At 39.0% G+C, this 22,150-nt stretch overlaps 1 pseudogene; it reads left to right on the top strand.

Moving 5' to 3' along the window:
* The first annotated feature begins 4,085 nt into the window (after nucleotides 1-4,085).
* Nucleotides 4,086-10,230, top strand: LOC143853865 (cation/H(+) antiporter 15-like; annotated as a pseudogene).
* Nucleotides 10,231-22,150: the final 11,920 nt, after the last annotated feature.

Genomic DNA, 22,150 nt, shown 5'->3' with positions numbered 1-22,150 from the left:
AGGAAGCGATGAGATCTAGGGACTCTTTGTTATGGGCAGAAGCCATTGATGATAAAATGAGCTCTTTGTTACAAAATCAAACTTGGAAGCTAGTCGATTTGCCAAAAGGGGCTAAGACTGTGGGCTGTAAGTGGATTTTGAAGAAGAAACTTAATTATGACGGATCTATAGCTCGGTATAAAACATGTTTAGTAGCTAAGGGCTATACACAAGTAAGTGGGATAGACTACTTTGATGTTTACTCACCGGTCTGTCATTTGTCTACGATAAGAATTCTTCTTGCTTTGGCATCTATTGAGCAATATGTTGTACATTAAATGGATGTAAAGACGGCTTTCCTTAATGGAGACCTCACAAAGGAAATCTACATGAACCAACCTAAACGGTTTGTCGTGGAAGGTTTAGAGAATAAAGTTTGGAAGTTAAACAAATCTTTGTATGGTCTTAAACAAGCACCTAAAATGTGGCATCAAAAATTTGACAAGGTAGTAAAGAGCTTTGATTTTCAGACCAGTTACTCAGATAAATGCCTTTACTTCCGTTTTGTGTCGAATAAGGCTGCAATTATTTGCTTGTATGTAGACGACATGTTGATTCTTGGTTCCGATCTCTCTGTAGTGAGTGACGTGAAATCAACTTTGGCTAAAGAATTCGACATGAAAGATCTTGGTGTGGTAGACACCATTCTTGGTATGAAAGTAAGTTTTGATAGGCAAGCGATCTCTCTTAGCCAAGTCCATTATATTGAGAAACTACTTCTACATGGGGATACATTGAGTGTAAACCGATTGAGACACCATTTGATTATACCAAAAAGCTGAGACCTAATGAAGGAGCCAGCATGAATCAGTTGGATTATTCTAAACTGATTGGTAGTCTCATGTATGCATTGAGTTGCACCTTTACAGTTGGCATGCTGAGTCGTTTCACTAGTAATCCTGGCCATGAGCACTGGGATGCTCTTATGAGGCCGATGAAATACCTTAAGGATACTCAAGGTTATGCTCTATGTTATAATGACCATCATCCTATCCTGGAAAGATATTCTGATGCATTATGGGGATTAGAATTAAGAGACAGTAAATCTACTAGTTGTTATGTATTTACACTAGGTGGAGTCGTTGTTGCATGGAAGTCAAAGAGACAGACTTGTATTGCTCTGTCATCTATAGAATCAGAACTTTATGCTCTAGCTTCTGCAAGCGATGAAGCAGAGTGGATAAGAAAATCTGATCATGGACATTCCATTGACCCGTTTAAAGATTAATTCTTTAAGTTTGTTCTGTGATAATCAAGCTACAATTACGATTGTGAAAAACTCACTCTTTAATGGTAAGAGAAGACATGTCAGGCTGAAACATGCCACGCTGAATTATCTTATAGAACAAGGTATTATCACTTTGGTTGATGTAAGATCGAAGGATAATATGGCCGATGCTCTTATGAAGGGATTGAACAAAGATCGAATATTCAAAACTGTGGGGAGATTGGGTTAAAGTCTGTATACACAGGACTTAACCTACATCCATGTTATTTTGTATCTTCGAATCTCCCTTTTAGCCAACATAGGTACTTGATATGTTTCGATGATGTTTACAGTTGTTGTGTGTCATTCCACATTTGATGACATGTCCTTTTTGAGAAAGGTTGTACATTTCAAACTTGATGATACAACTTAACTCAAATATGAATAAGATGACTGTAACATTTCAAAAAGAAACATGAAATGGTTCTTTGCCAAAAGAAATTATTTGGTCTTGTTCTTTATTGAAACTTGACAATTAGGAATGGTTCTTTGCAAAAGAAGCTATTTAGGTCTTGTTCTTTATTGAAACTTAACAATGATGCTTATGCAAAGTTATATTTTCAGCCATTATGGAATTGTACTCAGTTATTCTTCAGGTAGAACTAGATACTTTCGTATTTTACACAAATGATTGGATTCATGTTTCATGAAATTCATATTTGGTAATGTACAGGGATTGGCAAAAATGGAGGAGCTTGCCTTGACCTGGATTTTGATGAGGATGACTTGATGAGTGAATCCTTATAGAGTAGTGGGGAGTATTATTTTCTTTTCAGTTGAAAAAAATAGTTCACTTACATGTGAAACTGCTTTTGTTTGAGTTTATATTATCTCTAAAACTCTTTGTTATTCTTAAAAGTATTCTTGTTTTTAGTTGGATTAAAGATCTTTTTTGATATGGTGATATGGATGATTCAATATTTGTTTTGGACATCACATTATCTATCTATTGGATTGTGCTATATGTAGAACATAGGAGGAGATTGTTGGGTATATAATATAACCCTATTATGTTCTAATATAAGCCCAATAAGATAATGGACAGGTGTAGTGGGCCTACATGGGCTAGAGTCCATTAACCAGTCATTAACCCTAGTGTATCTATATATAGGGGCTGGAGGCAACAAACTTGGTATTCCAAACTAGATACCTTGGGTGTAATGCTTCAAGCAACCTCTTGCTTGACCTAATTCCTCTAACATGTGCGAAGAGTTGTTATGCACGTTTTGACATTGTTTTGTGAAATCGAAGGAAAGAAACGACTTCTTTCTTCTTAGTTTTGCTTTGTTCTTCGTGGATTCATACGACACCCTTTGTGGATTTGAAGGTTTATTCGATCGATGTCGACGTTGTTCAACCCTGACTCATTCTTCGCGCTTCCAACTACGCCAGGTGGTATCAGAGCTCTGCTACGCTCCATGATTTCCCACGGAGAACGAAAAAATCAATCAACCATGGCGGTAGAGATATTCAATGCTCTACAGGTTACCGTTAATCAAATAGCGGAACAATTGCACGGTTGAATCCTATTGAGCATGAGCAACCCCATGTCGATGACGGTGATCGGTGACGGCACGCTCAATCTCTACATCAAGTTCCCTGGCTCGGCCCTAGAGTTACATATTTTTTTTTACGATGATTGCCCTAGCGAGGAGGAATTCGATGACGTCATCCAACCGAGGTATGCCTGTAGTCGTGCTCTACAAGTCACGGCTCGTGATTGTGACTGTCATATTAAGGTGGATTTGCTTGAGTTCCATGGCCAACTTCACATAGAAGAGTTCCTCGATTGACTTGCAACGGTTAAGAGATTTTTCGACTACATGGAAGTACCTGAGGAGAAGAAAACAAAACTCAAGGCTATCAAGCTTAAAGGAGGACCTTCAATATGGTGGGAGCAACTGTAACTCTCTCGTACAAGGATGGGAAAGCAACCAATCCGGACATGGGCACAGATGCATCAAGTCCTTCATGAGAGGTTTCTAGCCATTGATTACGATTAGATACTTTTCTAGCAGTACCAAAATTGCCAACAAGGCAGAAGATCAGTGCAAGAATATACAGATGAGTTCTATAGGCTATCATCTAGGAATGATATTGCGGAGACCGAGATGCAATGCGTAGAGCGCTATATTGACGATCTTTGTCAGGAAATCTATCATCAGGTAACTCTTCACCCCCGTTTGGACGTTATCTAAGGCAGTAAAGATGGATGATGGGGTTGAGACCATGATCAATCTTCCGTCTCAGAGGAATTTTTACGCATGTCAAGCGGAGGTAGAGACACCGCAGACAGCGATTCCGATGACGAAGGAGAAGGCACATCCTGATCCTCATGTTGGGGCAAATAAATATGCCAAGCCGTTTCCGACACAAGGAAGAGGACGTGGAGATATTCCATCTACTTCGGCTACGACTCCAATTACACGAAGTGATTTGTACAAGTCACAATTCAAGCGGCGGATCGTATGCCACAAGTGCAACCAACTGGGTCACAAATCCAGCAATTGTCCCAAACGTGGTAAGCATAATAGAAATCTAGCCATTAGTGAGGAGCATGAAGAGGATAATTTGGAGAAATATGACGAAGAGAAAAATACAAAAGATCCGATCCTTACTACTTGTGCTCCTAGGCAATCCTTGGTGATGCGTCGTGTTGTGTGCACATCATAAGTAAAGGAGCTCACACAGTGGAATAATCACTTCAGTTGCAAGTGCATGGTCAAAGAAAGAGTTTGCAACATCATCATTGGTGGAGGTAGAATGGAGAATTTATATCATGGTAAAGAAGTTGAAGTTAAAAACAGAGAAGCACCTCACTCTCTACAATCTCGGCTGGATTTCAAAAGGTAATGAAAAGAAGGCAGTAGAACATTATCGAATCCTATTTGAAATTGGTGCTTACAAAGATGAAATTCTATGTTATGTCATAACGATGGATAGTTGAAATATATTTTGGGGAAACCTTGGCAATTTGAGAGGGATTTCACTCATAAGGGAAGCGACATTGTCTTCGTTGTTCATCATAACAATAAGAATTATAACCTTCAACCTTTAACAGATGAGAATGACCCAAACCTTCTCAAGTGGAGGGGCAATTGTTGGAAACAATCCATGTCCTAGAGAAATTCGTTGCTATGTGTCACGCCCCAAACCACCTTCCATGGCTTGGAACACAACATCACCACATACCTGTAAAGTGACCTCTACAAGCATGCAAGGCTAGCAATATACAGAAACCATGCTCAAAATAACTAAATTCAAATAATTCTTATTCAATCATAAATGGCTTATTCCATCACAATCAAGTTCCGTCTCCTCTCAACCCATGCTAAAAGAATAAAGCAAATCCAAGATCAACTAATACTCACTAGTAAAACTAAATGAAGTAAATAACTAAATCTGCAGAGAAATCTCCCCCACCGCTCGAACCTCAAGCTGGAATCATGCCTCAGGATCTGAAAATGGTAATTAATGGTGAGCTAAACACTCTCATGTGAGATAATAAGAAACTACGCTAATAGATATGGCATCAAAGACAACAATAGTCAATTGGCAATAGGGCATTCAATGATAACAGTAATTGGTAGTTCAATGGGCATCAATTTTAGAAATAAGGCATCATTCAATTTCAATATTCGATATGGATGTCAAATTCGATAGGTCAGAGTTTCTTGAGACATCGATAGTGCTATGTTTATTGATTCGATATCTGTCTACTATATGACAGTAATTACACTGGCCAGTGGTATCTAAGTGCCAAAGGTATTATGCATTCCCCCTGTGGCTAAGGGTCCAGAAATAAACTAGCATCTCAAGAAAAACCGTTTCGATATTCAGAAGGTTAGGTATTCAATAGCATGTGGTTCAAAGAGGTTAATAATGGGTGTACAATCTCAATCTATAAAGTATCATGGTTTTTAATATTCAATAGGGTGCAATAATCAATAATATGAATGGGTTTTCAAACAGTAAAGCATATGAACAATAAGAATATTGTCAAAATGGGTTTGAGATAACCCATCAGTATAGTCCCTTATTACCCACGTCGATTGAAGTTCAAAATCCTTTTCATAGTGCACTTTGGTTACCTACAATCAATATTATCGGTATTCTCAATGAGTTCCATCATTGACATTGGTCCTATTAGGCATATATGTCCTTCCACTGACACAAGATACCCTTTGGTGTCCAATCGGAAAGACACAGTAACCCGTCCTAGGATTCTTTTTATTTTTTTAAAATTATCATCATTATAGTCTTCAAACATTCTTAAATATATTTTTTTTATCATAAAGTGCATCTTCTGCTGAGTCCATAGAGCACAAGAACATCGAAAATGGATAAGAGACAAAGAAGTTATGATTTTTCAAAGTTTCACAACATTGCAAGGTTCAGACGTCCGACGGGGTATCTTCGGAAGTCCGAAGGTCACAGACTAACTCTACTGGTTCCCCTTTGGAAGTCTGAAGGTGGAGGATCAATTCTACCACTCCTAAGGTTTCCTTCGGAAGTCCGAAGGTCGCAGACTGGGTTTTTCCAGCTGGAATTCTAGATTCGTTCTGAAAACTTCAAAACGCCATAACTTTCTTGTTTGACCTCCGATTCGCGTGTGGTTGGATCTGTTGGATTCGTTTCCACGAGAGGAATCCATCTAATCTAATTTCACTCTACAAAATTCTCAGATTTATTTATCATAATTAATCTAAGCTTTTTAGGTACTAATCTAAACCCTAAATATTCTAGTTCCATATTCTAAATTCTATTCTCTTAGGGATCTATGAATCCATCCCAAGATCAACACAGACGCCAATCCTAACGGATTAATCATATTCTTTTCTTTAGTTCTCTTAACGACATAAACAATTAAGACTCGAAGTTCTTACTCGGTGTAGACACCCAATTTTGTCAAGGAAGTATTAGTGATAGGTGACGCGAGGAAGAACCTTATGACGAGTTCTAGAGCACCAGTTGTGTTTCTCTCAATCTCTATCTAGGGTACCAAACTATTTTCTAAAGCCATTGTCAACCACCGAAAGCCTGTTCTAACATAGCACCCACTTTTTTCGGCGAACCCAAAGCCTGTTTACATGGCACCAGCCATTTACGACATCCGTCGGTAAACTAGTCTGTACACGACATTCTAAATCGGTAGGTCAATTTTGGGTCCGAAACTCTCTTTCGGCATCTAAAGGGTACCCGACTTCTCAAAAGCACCCAATTTCTGGTCGATTGGAAAGCCCTGGAGACAAGGAATCTAACAGACTTCACCATGTACGAATCGGAGTCCAATCGGAAGAGATATGGACGACTGAAGACGAAAATCACTACAGGACGAAAAAGTTGTTCCCGAATTACCGGAAAGCCTGTTTTCATGCAGCAAACGACTTTTTTGTCAAACCAGAAGCCTGTTTAAAAATGAGATCCCAAGTCTTCTTTTATAGAAGGTAAAAAACACGAAAGCACCCTTTCAAATGAACCCTTTCATTGAAAACAACACCTTTCTATAACATAAGTGTCTTTTGATTAGAAATACCTTTTCACATAAAAAGAAGTGTCCCTTTGTAAAATCTCATTTTTCTATTTTACAAAATAAAATATTTTAAAAATATCCAACATGGTTTATTTCTGTTATTGCTTGGTAGCTTTGTATGCTTGTGGGATTTATTTTGCTGGTGTACGACGCTGCCACGTCCTACGTCCAGGGTGGGGTTTGGGGCGTGACACCCCTAAAAGCTAGCCAATAGAGGGAGGGTCCCCATTCCCTTACAATTCATCCCCATCCACTTCACTTATCCGATGTGGGACTATTCGCTTTTGCGTGGATCCCTGGCCCTATCAACATTAAAGGAAGTTGTATGTAGCCCCCTTTAAAAGAGTACTTTTATCTCATGTCAAACTGAAAACAACAACTTTAATCGATAAAACTGGGTACCCCTTTTAAAAGAGCACCTTTTTAATTAAGTTGCATTACAATCACCTAAAATTAGGTGGAATTATTTATCTAAGTGGTATTATTAGGAAGAGATTGGTAGGGACCATTGCAGAAAGACATTTCACGGCCATCTGTTGCATTAGGAAATAGAGAACATTGAATTGCAGTAACAAATTTTCCTGTCGCCCAGCCCATTCTCGCTGAGCTCAACCTCCTCAATTGTGACCTAGGCCGACTTACCATGGCCACGTCATTGGTCAGCGATTTATTAGGATGGGCGTTGTTCATGGCCACGACATCGGTAAGAAATAGTAACGGGAGTGTTTTGAGGTTCATGTTGTACAAAGGGAGCATGGCTTTACTAATAATAGTCCTAATCTATGTTGTTCGGCCGGTGATGAAATGGATTATCCGAAAAACACCCAAGGGTAAGCCAGTGAACAAGAAGTACATTCCATCGATCCTCTCATCGGCCTTCGTTGTATCGTTCGTTAGTCTCTTTTTGGGGGCAACGATAGCCCAGGGGCCTTTGTTTTTGGGGCTGGTGATACCAGAGCCTTTGGGAGCGAGGATTGTGCAAAGTTTTGAGACTGTCAATAACATTTTCTTTTTGCCATTTTACTTTAGTAAGGTTGGTATCATGACAGATTTGTTTTCCGTCTCTTCATGGAAGAGCTGGTGGGTGATGCAAGTCATCATCTGCAGTGGATTCATTGGGAAAACTGTGGGGACTATATTGGCTTGCCTCTTTTACAAGATGCCTTGGAGTGATTCGATATCGCTTGGTCTCATCTTGAACTTCAAAGGAATTATAGAGTTGTTCGCATTTTCTAATTTCTTGGAGAACAAGGCAAAACACCTCTACCCTTTCCTATTTTCTCTTTTTTCTTGTTCAGGGAAGTGCGGTCAGTTTGCATGCTTTGACACCAAAATCAATTAAAACTTGGGAGTCCATATATTCAAATTAAACTTCGGTATGCATCTATTAAGAGAGAGAGAGAAAGTCTCTTTCTTGTTTTTGATAGAGATGGATGTGTTGGATGTCCATCCCAGCACACCCATTAAGACTTCTATGAGAGAGAGAGAGATATTCTCTTACTTCTTGTTGACAAGGACGTATGTGTTTAGATGCCCAAATTGCAATTAGGGTGCACATCCTAATGCTATAAACTTACATGTGTGTGTGTGTCTGAGAGAGAGAGAGAGAGAGAGAGAGAGAGAGAGAGAGAGAGAGAGAGAGAGAGAGAGAGAGAGAATCCAACACATAGAACCATGACATAGACTTATATGAAAGGCTAGAAAATGTGCCCACGAGGGCTCCCACGGAGGGCAGCATCACCCGGGAGTTCCGCCGTCTGCATGCCCTACATATGGGATAGATAATATTTGCTGCTTAACCCACATGTAGGATATGAGGCGAATGAAAGTCACCTGAATGCCGCCATTATTGCATCCTCCTAGAACTCATTCAAAAAAGAAAAATAAAAAGAAAAAAAGAAGAAAATTATATGCTTAGTTTTCCTAGTCTTGGAGAATCTGGATTGTTTTATAAAAAAAGTTCAACTTTTTGTAAAATATTTTCATTAGTCACTACAATACTTTTATTAACATTCGTTACAAGAAATTTTATTCCTGAATAATCATATTTGACTTCAAAACCAAACGAAAATAAGATTATTTGAAGATATTTTTAAATGTATAAAAAAAACCTTAAATTTATTAACTAATTTGGGATCAGTTTACAAGGAAACAACCAAAGATTGTTGCTGTGGTGATTAACACATTAAGCATATGTATATGCTTGTTATTATTTGAAATAAATTCCTCTTTTACATAAGGATCTTATGTTAACTCTTTCAGGTTATATATGCAACTGCTTTTTCGGGTCTGGTATTCTCAACGATCATGGTGACCGCCTTCTCGACAGCCCTAGTGAGCATCTTAAATGGAAATTCAAGAAGATACTTGGCCTACAATCAGAGAACGCTAGAACACTCAAGGCCTGGCACGAAAATAGATATATTAACATGCATCCATGGCGACGAAAACATACCTTCCATCATCAACCTCCTCGAAGCTTCCAACTCCACTAGAGAAAACCCTATCTGTGTCTACGCCTTCCACCTTGTAGAACTCGTCGGCCGTTTGTTTCCCATTTTTATAGCCACGATTTCTGGGGAAAATCATCTTCCTCAACTAAAGACGAGCACTTCGTGAAAGCCTTTCAAAATTACGAGCAGCATAAAGGAGAAATAATCTGCATCCAAACCTTCACAGTGGTTTCTCCTTACAAGACCATGCATGAAGATATCTGCAAGTTTGCGTTGGATAAGAAGGTAAAGCTCATAATCATACCTTTCCACAAGCAACGAACGATCGTCGGCCATATTGATGAGTCAGATAATGCCTGGAGGGTTGTAACCCTAATATCCTAGAAAATGCCCCATGTTCGGTCGGTGTTCTTGTCGATTGGAGGGGCCTTGGTAGCGCAACGTGGACTACCCAAGGCAGCTTCTCATACAACATCGCGGTTATATTCTTAGGCGGGGCCGATGATCTGGAGGTGCTTGCCTATGCATCCAGAATGGCTGAGCACCCGCAAGTGAGCCTCACCGTGATGAGGTTCCTTAAGGCCTACAATGTAGAAGATCCAATGGGGGATGGTCAATTCCACGACAAGGCATTGGAAGAATTCAGATACAGGAATGCATGGAATCAGCGTGTGGTTTTTAGAGAGGAGGTGGTGCAAGATGGACCAGAGATGGTTACTGTGATGCGTTCCATGGGGAGTGGCTATGATCTTATGATTACTGGCCAACAACAAAGTTCAAAGTTACAGCTACTCAATGGGTTGCCTGAATTTAGCGAGTCCTCAGGGCTAGGAACTGTCGGCGACATACTCGCCTCGCCGGATTTCTTTGGTGGTATGGTTTCAGTGTTGGTGGTGCAACAACAACTACATGTGCGAACTGTTGTATTCAATGTATAGTTGTATTTTAAGAAAGGTGTGTTAACTTTTTATGTGAAAAAAGTCTTTCTGTAATTTAAACTTACAATGGGGTGTCATTAGTCATTATATGTTTCTCCTTCTTTGGGACTTGCTTTATGCTTTTGGGCTTCTCATTCAAAGTATTTGGGCTTCCCTCCAAAAGGACTAAAGTCATGAGAAAACTTTAGTCCTAGATGGGAAGTGTGAGAGGATGAGAGTAGCCATATATATACTTTCACTCTCTTAGCCTTGTGAATGAGCAAGAGGTCATGGGGATCCTACGCGCACGAATCGCCCACTTGGGTCCGGCTGGCTTTTGGTCTTACCACACACGCGCACTGCCCGGCCCGGGTCGGCTGGCCGCGCGCGTGGGCCCAAGGAATTTTCTTTTTGTTTGTTTAATTTTTCTCTTTTTCTTTTAAAGGTTTAAATATTCTTTAATTTTTGTTTAAACTCTTTGTTACCGTTTAAGATTCTGTATCAACGTGGTTTAGTGGCCGTTTAGGAAACGTCTCTCACGCATTAGATGGTGCGACATTTCACTAATACGTGCCTCTTGTTTTTCTATAAAATCGGATTTAGAGATAACAGAAAGGTATCCTTAGTGAAAAAACCTTCATGATTCTCTTTCTTCTCTACGCCTCTTTCTGTTTCTGGAAGTTCTGGTTTTCCTCAAAGATTATCTGATCAAGGTTTTCTGACACATATAAGCGAGTTTGATAGGCATCCGGGCTGCGCGAGTGCACACCCCTGGAGCAAGAGTTGTTGTATCCTAGAGACATACACCGTGAAGCCCATATTCACCGTTGATTCGTCATAGTGGGGGCGAAATTTGTCCTAAGGACAGCAAAGATCCTTCGTGCCTCAACTCGATAAATGATCTAATGACTTTGTTTATTTGCTTACATTTAATTCTTGCAGTAAATAGCTACTATCGATTTCTGATTCCAAAGTTGCGAGATTAAAAGGTTACAAGGTAGTCTTAAATCCTAAATTATAGATTTCCACATCGATTTTACTAACAATCTTAAGACAAATCTTTTCCATCTGTGATTTGTAATTTTTGGGATTTCATTTACTGGAAATTAATCATCATGGCTTCCCAAACCGAAAGACTGAAAAAATTTGACGGATCGGATTTCGGTAGATGGCAAGAAAAGATGTGATTCTTTCTAATCTTTCTAAACCTAGACTATATCTTGAATGATCCTGAACCGTCACCTAATGAGGAAGAACCTGCAAGAACCCATCTCTCTGAAAAAAGGAAAAGGGATAATTATCTCTGTAAATGACATATACTGAGTTGTCTCAGTAATCAATTGTTTGATGTGTTTTTTTTAGAATTGAGTCTGCAAAAGAGTTGTGGAAAACTCTAGAGCAGAAATACTTAGTCGAAGCAGCGGGTTCTAAGAAACATCTTATTGAAAAATATTTTTGATATCAGATGGTGGATGGTAAATCTATTATGGATCAAGTGAATGAGATCCAGTTGATTGTTTCTGACATACTTGCTAGAGGGATCAAGATAGAAGTACAGATCCAAATTGGTGCAATTATAGAAAAACTACCACGTTCATGGAAAAAATTCCAAGACACATTATTGCATGACAGAAATGATTTTTCTCTCCAAGACTTGTTTGTTTATCTTAGAACTGAAAAGGAAAACCGTTTCAGAAAACAGAAATCTAAGGCCTATGAGTTTAACTCTAAGGCAAATCTCACTGAATCTTCATTTGGAGAAAACCTCTTCTAAACCTGGGTCTGGATCAGGAAAAAGTCATTTCAAGAAAAATAATAAGGATTTTAAGAAGAAGAAGGGTAATTACTTTGTGTGTGGAAAAGCAGGTCACTATGCTAAAAGTTGCCGAAAAAACGATAAGAAGAAAAATCCTTAAGGAAACAATGTGCCTCAAGCAAATGTGGCTGAAGATCAATATCTGTCAGCCGTAGTATCTGAAGTGAACCTGGTTAGTAACGTGAAGGATTGGTGGGAGGACACTGGTGCCACCAGACACATCTGTAGTGACAGAAGTGTATTTTCTTCCTACGAACTTGTAGGGGATGGAGAGCAGCTTTTCATGGAAAACTCATCATCATCTGCTGTGGAGGATAAATGAACAGTGCTGTTGAAACTTACATCTAAAAAAGTTCTGAAGCTCTGTGATGTCCTTTATATACCAGATATATGAAAGAATCTGGTGTCTGGGTCACTTCTGATCAAGATAGGTTTTAAACTGGTTTTTGAGGCTGTTAAATTTGTAATCACTAAGAGTGGTAAATTTGTGGGAAATGGTTACTCTAGTGAGGGTTTATTCAAACTGAATGTAACTGAGAACATTATGAATAAAGCTTCATCTTCTTCTGCTTATATTACTGATTCTTCTTATTTATGGCATGGTAGACTAGGTTATGTTAACTATGCATCTTTAAAGAAAATGATGACCACATGCCTAATTCTTAAAAGTGATCAAGTAGTAGATAAATGTGAAGTAGGTGTGCAATCAAAGTACTCTAAGAAGCCTTTTTCACAAAGTAGAAGAAAGAAAAACAGAACTATTAAGTTTAATTCACAGTGATGTATCTGACTTAAAAAATATTTTAACTAGAGGAGGTAAAAGGTACTTCATTACATTTATAGATGATTTCTCTAGATATTGTACTGTTTATCTTATTAGAAACAAAGATGAATTTTTTGATAAATTCATTACATATAAAACTGAAGGAGAAAATTATTTAGAAAAGAAGATCAAAATTTTAAGATCTGATAGACGTGGTGAATACACCTCTAATGCCTTCAGTGAATTTTGTGAAAACTATGGCATAATACATCAAGTTACTGCACCATACTCTCCACAGCAAATGGAGTTGCTGAACGTAAAAAATCACATTTTAAATACCTTAAAGTGTGGGGAGTGCTTAGCTAAAGTTAGGATTCCAGATACTAAGAGTACTAAGTTAGGTCCAAAGACTGTAGATTGTGCATTCATTGGATATGCACAAAACAGTAATGCATATAGATTCTTAATCTATAAGTCAGATCATGTTGATATACAACCTAACACTATAATAGAATCCAGAGATGCTGAATTCTTTGAAACCATATTCCCTTACAAGACTAGTTTAAGTGAGAACACACTTAAAAGGCCAATTGAAACTATAGATAAAGACCATCATGTGTCTGAGGAATCAGTAGAGCCTAGAAGAAGTAAAAGGACAAGAATAGAAAAAAACTTTGGTCCAGAGTTCATTGCATATTTTTTAGAAGGAGATCTAAAGACATATACAGAGGCAATGTCACTTCCAGATTCTTCATTATGGAGAGAAGCTGTCAAGAGTGAAATAGACTCTATTTTTGAGTAATGGGACATGGATCTTGACAGATCTGCCTCCTGGTTGCAAGTGGATCTTTAGGAAGAAATTAAAAACTGATGGAACTATAGATAAGTACAAAGCTAGACTAGTAGCTAAAGGGTTTAATCAAAAAGAAGGAATGGACTTCTTTGACACTTAATAACCTGAAAATCCATCAAATGGATGTCAAAATAGCTTCGCACCCTAAACAATCAATAAGGAAGGGCCTCTATCATAAGGGCAGGACAAGGTATCCTAAGAAGAATATGTAATTCTGGGCTAGGATTCACACGATATTTGCTGAGTTTGCTCCACTCAATTTCATTTAATTCCCTCACTAAGGTAGTTAATCCTGGCTTTCAAAGTATAGCTTAATAACACAGTTATTGATTTCAAACAGAATTTTGTTTTCCTTTCTATGTTCATTACATCCCTGAAGGTAGAATCCAAAATGTGAATGCTTCAATAGTCCATAACACGATAGAGGTCCCTTACGGTTTATCGAATAAAATTTTTAAACTAGATTTAGTACATACGAGATAAGTCTCTCTCTGAACAGAGAACAATGATAAAATTTAATGGGTCAAAACTCAATAAAATTTAGAGGGTTCTAACCAAAGGCATAGATCAAGTATCAAAGTCCACATAGCAAAATTTGATAAGATATAAGGGATTCAAACGTGTATCACAAGTCGATTTTTGGAGTTTATTTGGTCACATTCTGATAGGATTCAAAAGGTTTTAGGTTCTGAATATTGATCACTTCGTCAAGTTTTAACACATTCACTAGATTTAGAGGGGTCAAATCTGACTGCTAAGTTAAAAAATATTAGGCAGCTTCTTTCGATTACAATTATACAAATTGTTCTCTTCTTCTTCTTTTTTTATATAGCGCCGAATTTTCAAAATCTTGGGTTAGAAGACTTTGCTAAATTGGTTCATTCCTAAATTCTTTTATCTCGAAGTTTTTCATATCTCAAAATTTTTCTACTTATAAACTAAGACAAGACGGTTAAGTAAGGACGAAACAAAGGTCTTATTACAATAAATTACACTTTGAAAACACATACAAAAGTACAAATTCTTATCCTAATAAATCGAACAAGGTCAGAGTTTCTTGAGACATCGATGGTGCTATGTTTATTGATTCGATATCTGTCTACTATATGACAGTAAGTACTCTAGCCCGTGGTATCTAAGTGCCAAAGGTATTATGCATTCCCCCAGTGGCTAAGGGTCTAGAAATAAACTACATCTCAAGAAAAAGCGATTCGATATTCAGAAGGTTAGGTATTCAATAGCATGTGGTTCAAAGAGGTTAATAATGGGTATAGAATCTCAATCTATAAAGTATCATGGTTTTCAATATTCAATAGGGTACAATAATCAATAATCTGAATGGGTTTTCAAACAGTAAAGCATGTGAACAATAAGAATATTGTCAAAATTGGTTTGGGATAACCCATCAGTATAGTCTCTTATTACTCACCTCGATCGAAGTTTGAAATCATTTCTCAGTGCACTTTGTTTACCTACAATCAATAGAATAGGTATTCTCAATGAGTTTCATTATTGACATCAATCCTATTAGGCATATATGTCCTTCCACTGACACAAGACACCCTTTGGTGTCCAACCAGAAAGACAGAGTAACTCGTCCTACGGTTGTTGTTTTTTTTTTTTTTGAAATTATCATCATTATAGTCTTCAAACATTCTTGAATCTATTTTTTTTATCATAAAGTACGTCTTCTGCTGAGTCCATAGAGCACAAGAGCATCGAAAACAGATAAGAGACAAAGAAGTTATGATTTTTCAAAGTTTCACAACGATTCAGGGTTCGGACGTCCGACGGGGTATCTTCAGAAGTCCGAAGGTCACAGACCAACTCTACTGGTCCCCCCTCGGAAGTTCGAAGGTCAATGATAAATTCTACCGGCGCCCCTTCGGAACTCCTAAGGTTTCCTTTGGAAGTCCGAAGGTCGCAGACTGGGTTTTTCCAGCAGAAATTCCAGATTCGTTCCGAAAACTTCAAAACGCCATAACTTTCTCGTTTGACCTCCGATTCGCGCGTGGTTGGATCTGTTGGATTCGTATCGACGAGAGGAATCCATCTAATCTAATTTCACTCTCCAAAAGTCTCAGATTTATTTATCATAATTAATCTAAGCTTTTTAGGGATTAATCCCTAAATATTCTAGTTCCATATTCTAAATTCTATTCTCTTAGGGATCCATGAATCCATCCCAAGATCAACACAGACGCCAATCCTAACGGATTAATCATATTCTTTTCTTTAGTTCTCTTAACTACGTAAACAATTAAGACTCGAAGTTCTTACCCGGTGTATACACCCAATTTTGTCAAGGAAGTGCCAGTGATAGGTGACGCGAGGAAGAACCTTATGACAAGTTCCAAAGCACCAGTTGTGTTTCTCTCAATCTCTCTTTAGGTACCAAACTATTTTCTAAAGCCATTTTCAACCACCAAAAGCCTATTCTAACATAGCACCCGCTTTTTTCAGCGAACCCAAATCTTGTTTACATGGCACCAGCCATTTACGGCATCCGTCGGTAAACCCGACTATACAGAACATTCCGAATTGGTAGGTCAATTTTGGGTTCGAAACTCTCTTTTGACATCTAAAGGGCACCTGACTTCTCGAAAGCACCAAATTTCTGGTCCGTTGGAAAGCCCTGGAGACAAGGAATCCAACGGACTTCACCACGTGCGAATCGGAGTCCAATCAGAAGAGATATGGACGACCGAAGACGAAAATCACTACAGAACGAAAAAGCCATTCCCGAATTACTAGAAAGCTTGTTTTCATGCAGCAAATGACTTTTTTGTCAAACCAGAAGCCTGTCAACTTAGCGCTTGCCATTTATGGTACAAACTGATAAGCTCGCCCGCACACGACATTCCCAATCGGTAGGTTAACTTTGGGTCCGAAAAATTCTTTTGGCATCCGAACGACAATTGACTTCCTGAAAGCACCCGATTTTTGGTTCATTAGAAAGCCCTAGAGATAAGGAATCCAACGGACTTCACCACGTGCGAATTGGAGTCCAATCGGAAGAGATATGGACGACCAAAGTACCGATAAAAGACAAAAACACTACGGGACTGTGGACCCCGATCCGAGAGAGGTGGCGGGGGACGTGTGCCCCTGCGTGAGTCAGTCTCAGGATCATCCACGTGAATGGAGAGCTCTACCAAGGAACTCTCGAAAGAAGTGCCTCTCACAGCATGAGTGGCGATATAAAAGGTGAGATACCTCTCGATTCGGGGACTAGCCCAGATTCGAGGCGTACCTTAAACAAAGAAGAGTCGCCATCCAAGGAAGTGGGCCAAGGATCCCATACTATGCTCTGTTGCAACGGATAACCAGAGATTATAAAAAGAGGGTTCGTGCCTGGTTACGAATTCGGAAGGTCTGAAGAGCTCCTCATCCGCCCAAGTGCAAGCACCTGGTCTCTTATGCCATTTGTTATTGATTTTGAAGAGTTTTGATCGAAAGTCATATGAAATGGGAACATATATCTCTGAGAAGACGTCTACCTAATCATGCATGTCTCAGAGATGAAAATTAAACACATACACAAAATAAATGAAAAATGTGTCGCCTAAGCAAAACTAGATTATAAGTGACATGCCTAATGGGTGTCTAAGTTCCGGTGTGCAAACACATGCATGTCACAGCTGAATGTATAGGATCTGTACATGAAAGTAAGAAAAACAGCAAAAACATATAACACAAATCAGCTCTATACCTGACTGGACAAAATGAGTCCTGACTCTAATGCGACCTGACTCGGACCAAGATGGCCGTCCATCCCAGCTGCTCTACGTATCCCGGCCTCGGGAAGAATCGGAGTCAACGTAGTTCGATGCCCTATTCCAAACTACTATGCCTAACCATCTAGAACCGCTATCCTAGACTCGATCCATTAGACTCAACTGATTTTTAAAGCTTTTTTGTATGATTGCTTAAATTCAAGTGAATTGTAATTTTCAGGACTCTCTATATGCCCTAACTAATGTAAGTTGATTAGCCTTAAGCTAATGCAGGTGGGTCCTACATCCCATGTGTAACTAGGCTGTGCAATCTAGGGAAAACCATGGGCTAACTATATGCTTCCTAGTCTAGCCATCGGTTCGACTAAATGTCTAACCGATCGACTTGAGGCCTCCTAACTCTAGGGACACTCACACGACAGGACACACCATATCAATACAAATCAGGACAGACTCCTAACTCTAAAACACCCCAAATAAACTAGGACGGACTCCTAACTCTATGGGAAGATCTTTTTGAAAAGGTTTTGAAGAAGTTTTGTATTTTTGAAGGTTCGAAATGTTTATTTTTAAAGGTTTGGCTGGACCTGGGATGTGGATCCCAAGCTGCACTACGTACCTCGTGAAAGAGGATCAAGCCAGCGTAGTTCGGAACAGATTTCCTAACTACTTCTAATGACTCAAGATTTTTGAGATTTTTGGTTTTTCAGATGTTTTTGTTGTTTTTAAGTGTTTTTGACTCAAGGGGGACAAATCCTATCATCATAAGGGGAGGACAGACTCCCGATATCCCGCAAAGGTTGGACAGCATCCTATGCTTTGCGGGGAAAAAAGACAGAAACACGACTATGCAAGGGTTGGACAGCATCCTATACCTTGCAAGAGAGGATAGAAGAACATGATCTGATGAAAGGTTGGATAAAATCCTAACCCCTATGATGATAGAATTTGATTCCTGAACAAGAGGACTGACTCTCTAGACTAAAGACGGATTCCTATGCTAGTGAACTATCAAACTAAGATAAAGCTCAACAAGTAGTAAGGAAAAAGAGACCTTGTGCATATTTAACAAAGGTAAAACACCCTGCCGGGCCGGACAGCTACCTAGCCCTAGGGTGCAACAAATGTGCAACCCAATACCCATAAGGGTAAGGGGTATGTTGCCAAGCCGAGTAGGATGTTCTCCCAAAACCAAATGATGCACAAAGAGGAGGTTTAGCAAGAAAATGAGACTGGATAAGTCTCTTAGACATAGAGGGGAGTGCTACTTGGACTGAGCGAGTCCCCTAATGATGGGCTTGGGCTAACGCCTTCATCGCCCTTGCAATGAAAGGACAAATTCTAAGGGTTTCTAAAGACTATGCAAGTCTATAAAGAGAGAAGAAGAAAGAAGGGGGTATTACCACGACCGGATAAATCCCTCTAAAGATGGGCTTGGGCTAAAGCCTTCATCGCCCTTGCAACGAGAGGGAATTTTAATATCTAAAGAATTTAACAAAAATTTAAAAGACTGTGTTAGTCTATCAAAGAGAGAAGGAAAGTCTACCAGATAATCACAAATTCCATTCTATTCTTATAAAAATAAATCAAGTACTAAACAAAGAAAAATTTTCAATAAAACAATACACGATCTATAGCAATTATAAAATGATAAACAACATTAATTAGTCCAGACCAGCCGCTGGATAGCCTAATAAAGTAAAACTAATATCAAACACTTCAAAACCAATCACAAACCCCAATACAGGGACTCCAATGAAATCAGATGATGCCAAAGTAATCATCTGATATCAAATACACATGATAATATTTCTAATCCCGCCTTGAGATCAGACAGTACTCATGGTGATAATATCGAACAGAGTAGTCATCTGATCTCCTTATTCCTATTAACAATTTATTTAAATAAATAGGAATGAGTATAAGAAGCTTTGAGATAATCACACCTGAATAATCCATTTATCTTCAGAATCTAACTCAAAACTATAAGATGAAAGAGAAATATTAAATTTCCAACAGATTATAGAAACACATTAAATGATATTTTCAATTTGTTTTAGCATCTGTGGATGGCTCATATCCTTATCAACAATAATTCCATATATTAGCTCAGTATCTTCCAATTTCCCCCCTACCTTTCCTTCTACTTTAATCAAGTCCAAATTCACATCTTTCCTCTCTAAATCAACAACAGCCAAAAATCAAACTTCTGAGAAATATGCTCCAAATGTTCCACAACTATTCTGGAAGCCATCTCATAACCCTCTGCAACCCGAACAGGATGAATACCATGTTCTAGGAACTGCTCAGCCTAATCAAGAAGTGCACCAGCCATTATAACAACTCCAGTGGTTCCATTACCAATTTCATAGTCCTGACTACGAGATAGTTCAACCATTAACTTTGCTATTTGATTATCAACATCCATCTGCTCCAATATTGCTTGGACTTGTAAAATTTTCCATGACAATTAGTATTTAAAATGAATCAGTGAAAACATGAGCTCTAAATTCATCATTTAAGTGTCTAAACTAAGAGAGTACAAAATTTTAAGGCTGAAACCCAGATACATGTCCAAGCATGTTATAGGATCCTTTAAACACACATGATCTAAACAGACCTACCACAAGCTAAAGCTTCAATGAAAATCAAAATTCATGACTATGTTTCATAACTGCCGAGTATATATACCTATAAAGCAACAACTAGGCTCTCAGTTTAACAAAATTTACAGCTATTGAGTGTAGAAGTCTGCAGGACAAAAGCTATATATTTTAGACTCAACAAAATCATAATTAGAGAGAACGTGCCATAACAGATATAACCTGAGAGTTAATAGATGAACAAATAACAATAGAATCTCAAATGCTCATGGTTATGCATAATTCTGTTAGGAGAACACTTACCTAATCGGTGAAATATACTATATAAAAACAAAAAATCTCCAGAAAAGATCCGCTGATGCCGCAAAAACTTAGAGAAGAATACGACCAAGATCTATCTCCAAAGCAATTCAGATTTCAATTGAAGAAGGAATAGATCTCGGCCGGATCGGAGCCCCGATTAGATGACCGGAAATGGAAAAGCACTGCCGGAGAAGATGAAAAACCCTACTGGTAAAACCTCCAGATTCCGGCGAGTTGGAAGAGCAATACTACTACTGGTTGGAGATTTGCCCGATCTTAGCCGGAATCTTGTACGGAGATCAGAATCTTGTCTGAGAAGATGAGATTTGGGGAAGAAACCCTAAATCTCTCTCTCTCTCTCTCTCTCTCTCTCTCTCTCTCTCTCTCTAATCTGCGCAGATCTAGGATTTTGATCGGAATTAGGCCGGATCTCCGATCAAGATGATCGGAGAAGAAGAACGAAAGAAAATGGGTTTCTTTCTCTCTCTCACTCTCTCCCTTCTCTCTGGAAAATGAAATCTCTCCCCCCTTTTCTACGAATTTTTTTTTACTTTTTATAAGAAAACATGGGGCTGATAATGGCACTACCAGTTTTTATTAGCGCGCGGTTGCGCGAAAAATGATAGGCGCGCGATTTTGCGCGTCCTATATGGCTAAATTCAGCCCTCCCCAGGATAAACTCACCCCCCTTTTTCTGGTTTACACAACGGTCCTTTCTCGGCTCGTTCGCTGGGCAAACGCATTCGGAATTCAATGAAATTTTGCAGGGGCCTAGCTGGGACCCTAACTTACCCTAGGGTGAAGTTTGGGACCCTACCTCATTGATTTGATGCGATTTTTCATGAAAACGGGAGGTTTAGGGCATGGTCAAAATGGGGTGTCTACAGGGACGAAGCAAGAGAGGATGAAATAAGGGAGTGTGGGGTGACATCACCCACCTTTTTCGGGGTGATGTCACCCCCCCAAATAACCAAAATATCCCCCTCTCCACTATAAATAGAGGAGAGGGGGTAAGGGGTTTATTCATTCCTTCTCCTCCCTCTCTCTCATTCTCCTCTCTCTCACTCTTCCTCTCTGGTGTATACACCTTGTTTCGGTGTATTTCTCCCCCTTTTCAAGCCTCAAACTCCTGCAAAAAATCAGAAAAAACCCTTGTTAGCTTGCTTTAGTAGAGAGAAAGTAGACGAACACTAGGTAGCTCTTTTCGGACATCGGCATTCCGCCGAATTTTTGAAGGTTCATAGCGTCTTTTCCATTTTGCGCCGTTGTTCTGCCTAATTTCGCAGAACTACGAGCTACTTTTCAATAGTAGTGCCGTTGTTCTGCTAAAATCTCGACAAACTCGGAGGCGATTCGATAACACAGCGCCGTTATACCGCCGATTTCTCCGCAGCCTCATGGTTCTTCTCAAACAAGCGCGGTTACGCTGCCCAATTTTTAATGGTAAGATGTAATTTATTTATTTTCCAGTTGTGAGTTTAAAAAACAGGGTTGTAAATTAAGTTGCGAAATCAGGCTTTGCCGCAAGCAACTTCCGATACAAACCTAAAACAAGGGTAATCCATTCACTTTTTCTGTTGTAAAGTAAGTTGCGAAATCAGGCTCTGCCGCAAGCAACTTACGATACAAACCTAAAACAAGGGTAATCCATTCACTTTTTCTCTTGTAAAGTAAGTTAAGAAATCAGGTTCTGCCTCAAGCAACTTACGATACAAATCTAAAACAAGGGTAATCCAGTTACTTTTTCTGTTGTAGGCTCTGACGCAAGCAACTTATGAAACAAACCTAAAAAAATGTAATCCCTTTACTTTACAGTTGTGTATTTAAGAAACTTATAGGGTGGTTTTCATCATAAAACCTCCGGCT

Source organism: Tasmannia lanceolata, unplaced genomic scaffold (genome assembly GCF_043159265.1).
Source record: "Tasmannia lanceolata isolate RefF3 unplaced genomic scaffold, GAP_Taslan_0.1 ptg000020l, whole genome shotgun sequence".
Classification (NCBI taxonomy): Eukaryota; Viridiplantae; Streptophyta; class Magnoliopsida; order Canellales; family Winteraceae; genus Tasmannia; species Tasmannia lanceolata.
This window is presented reverse-complemented; position numbering and strand designations above follow the sequence as displayed.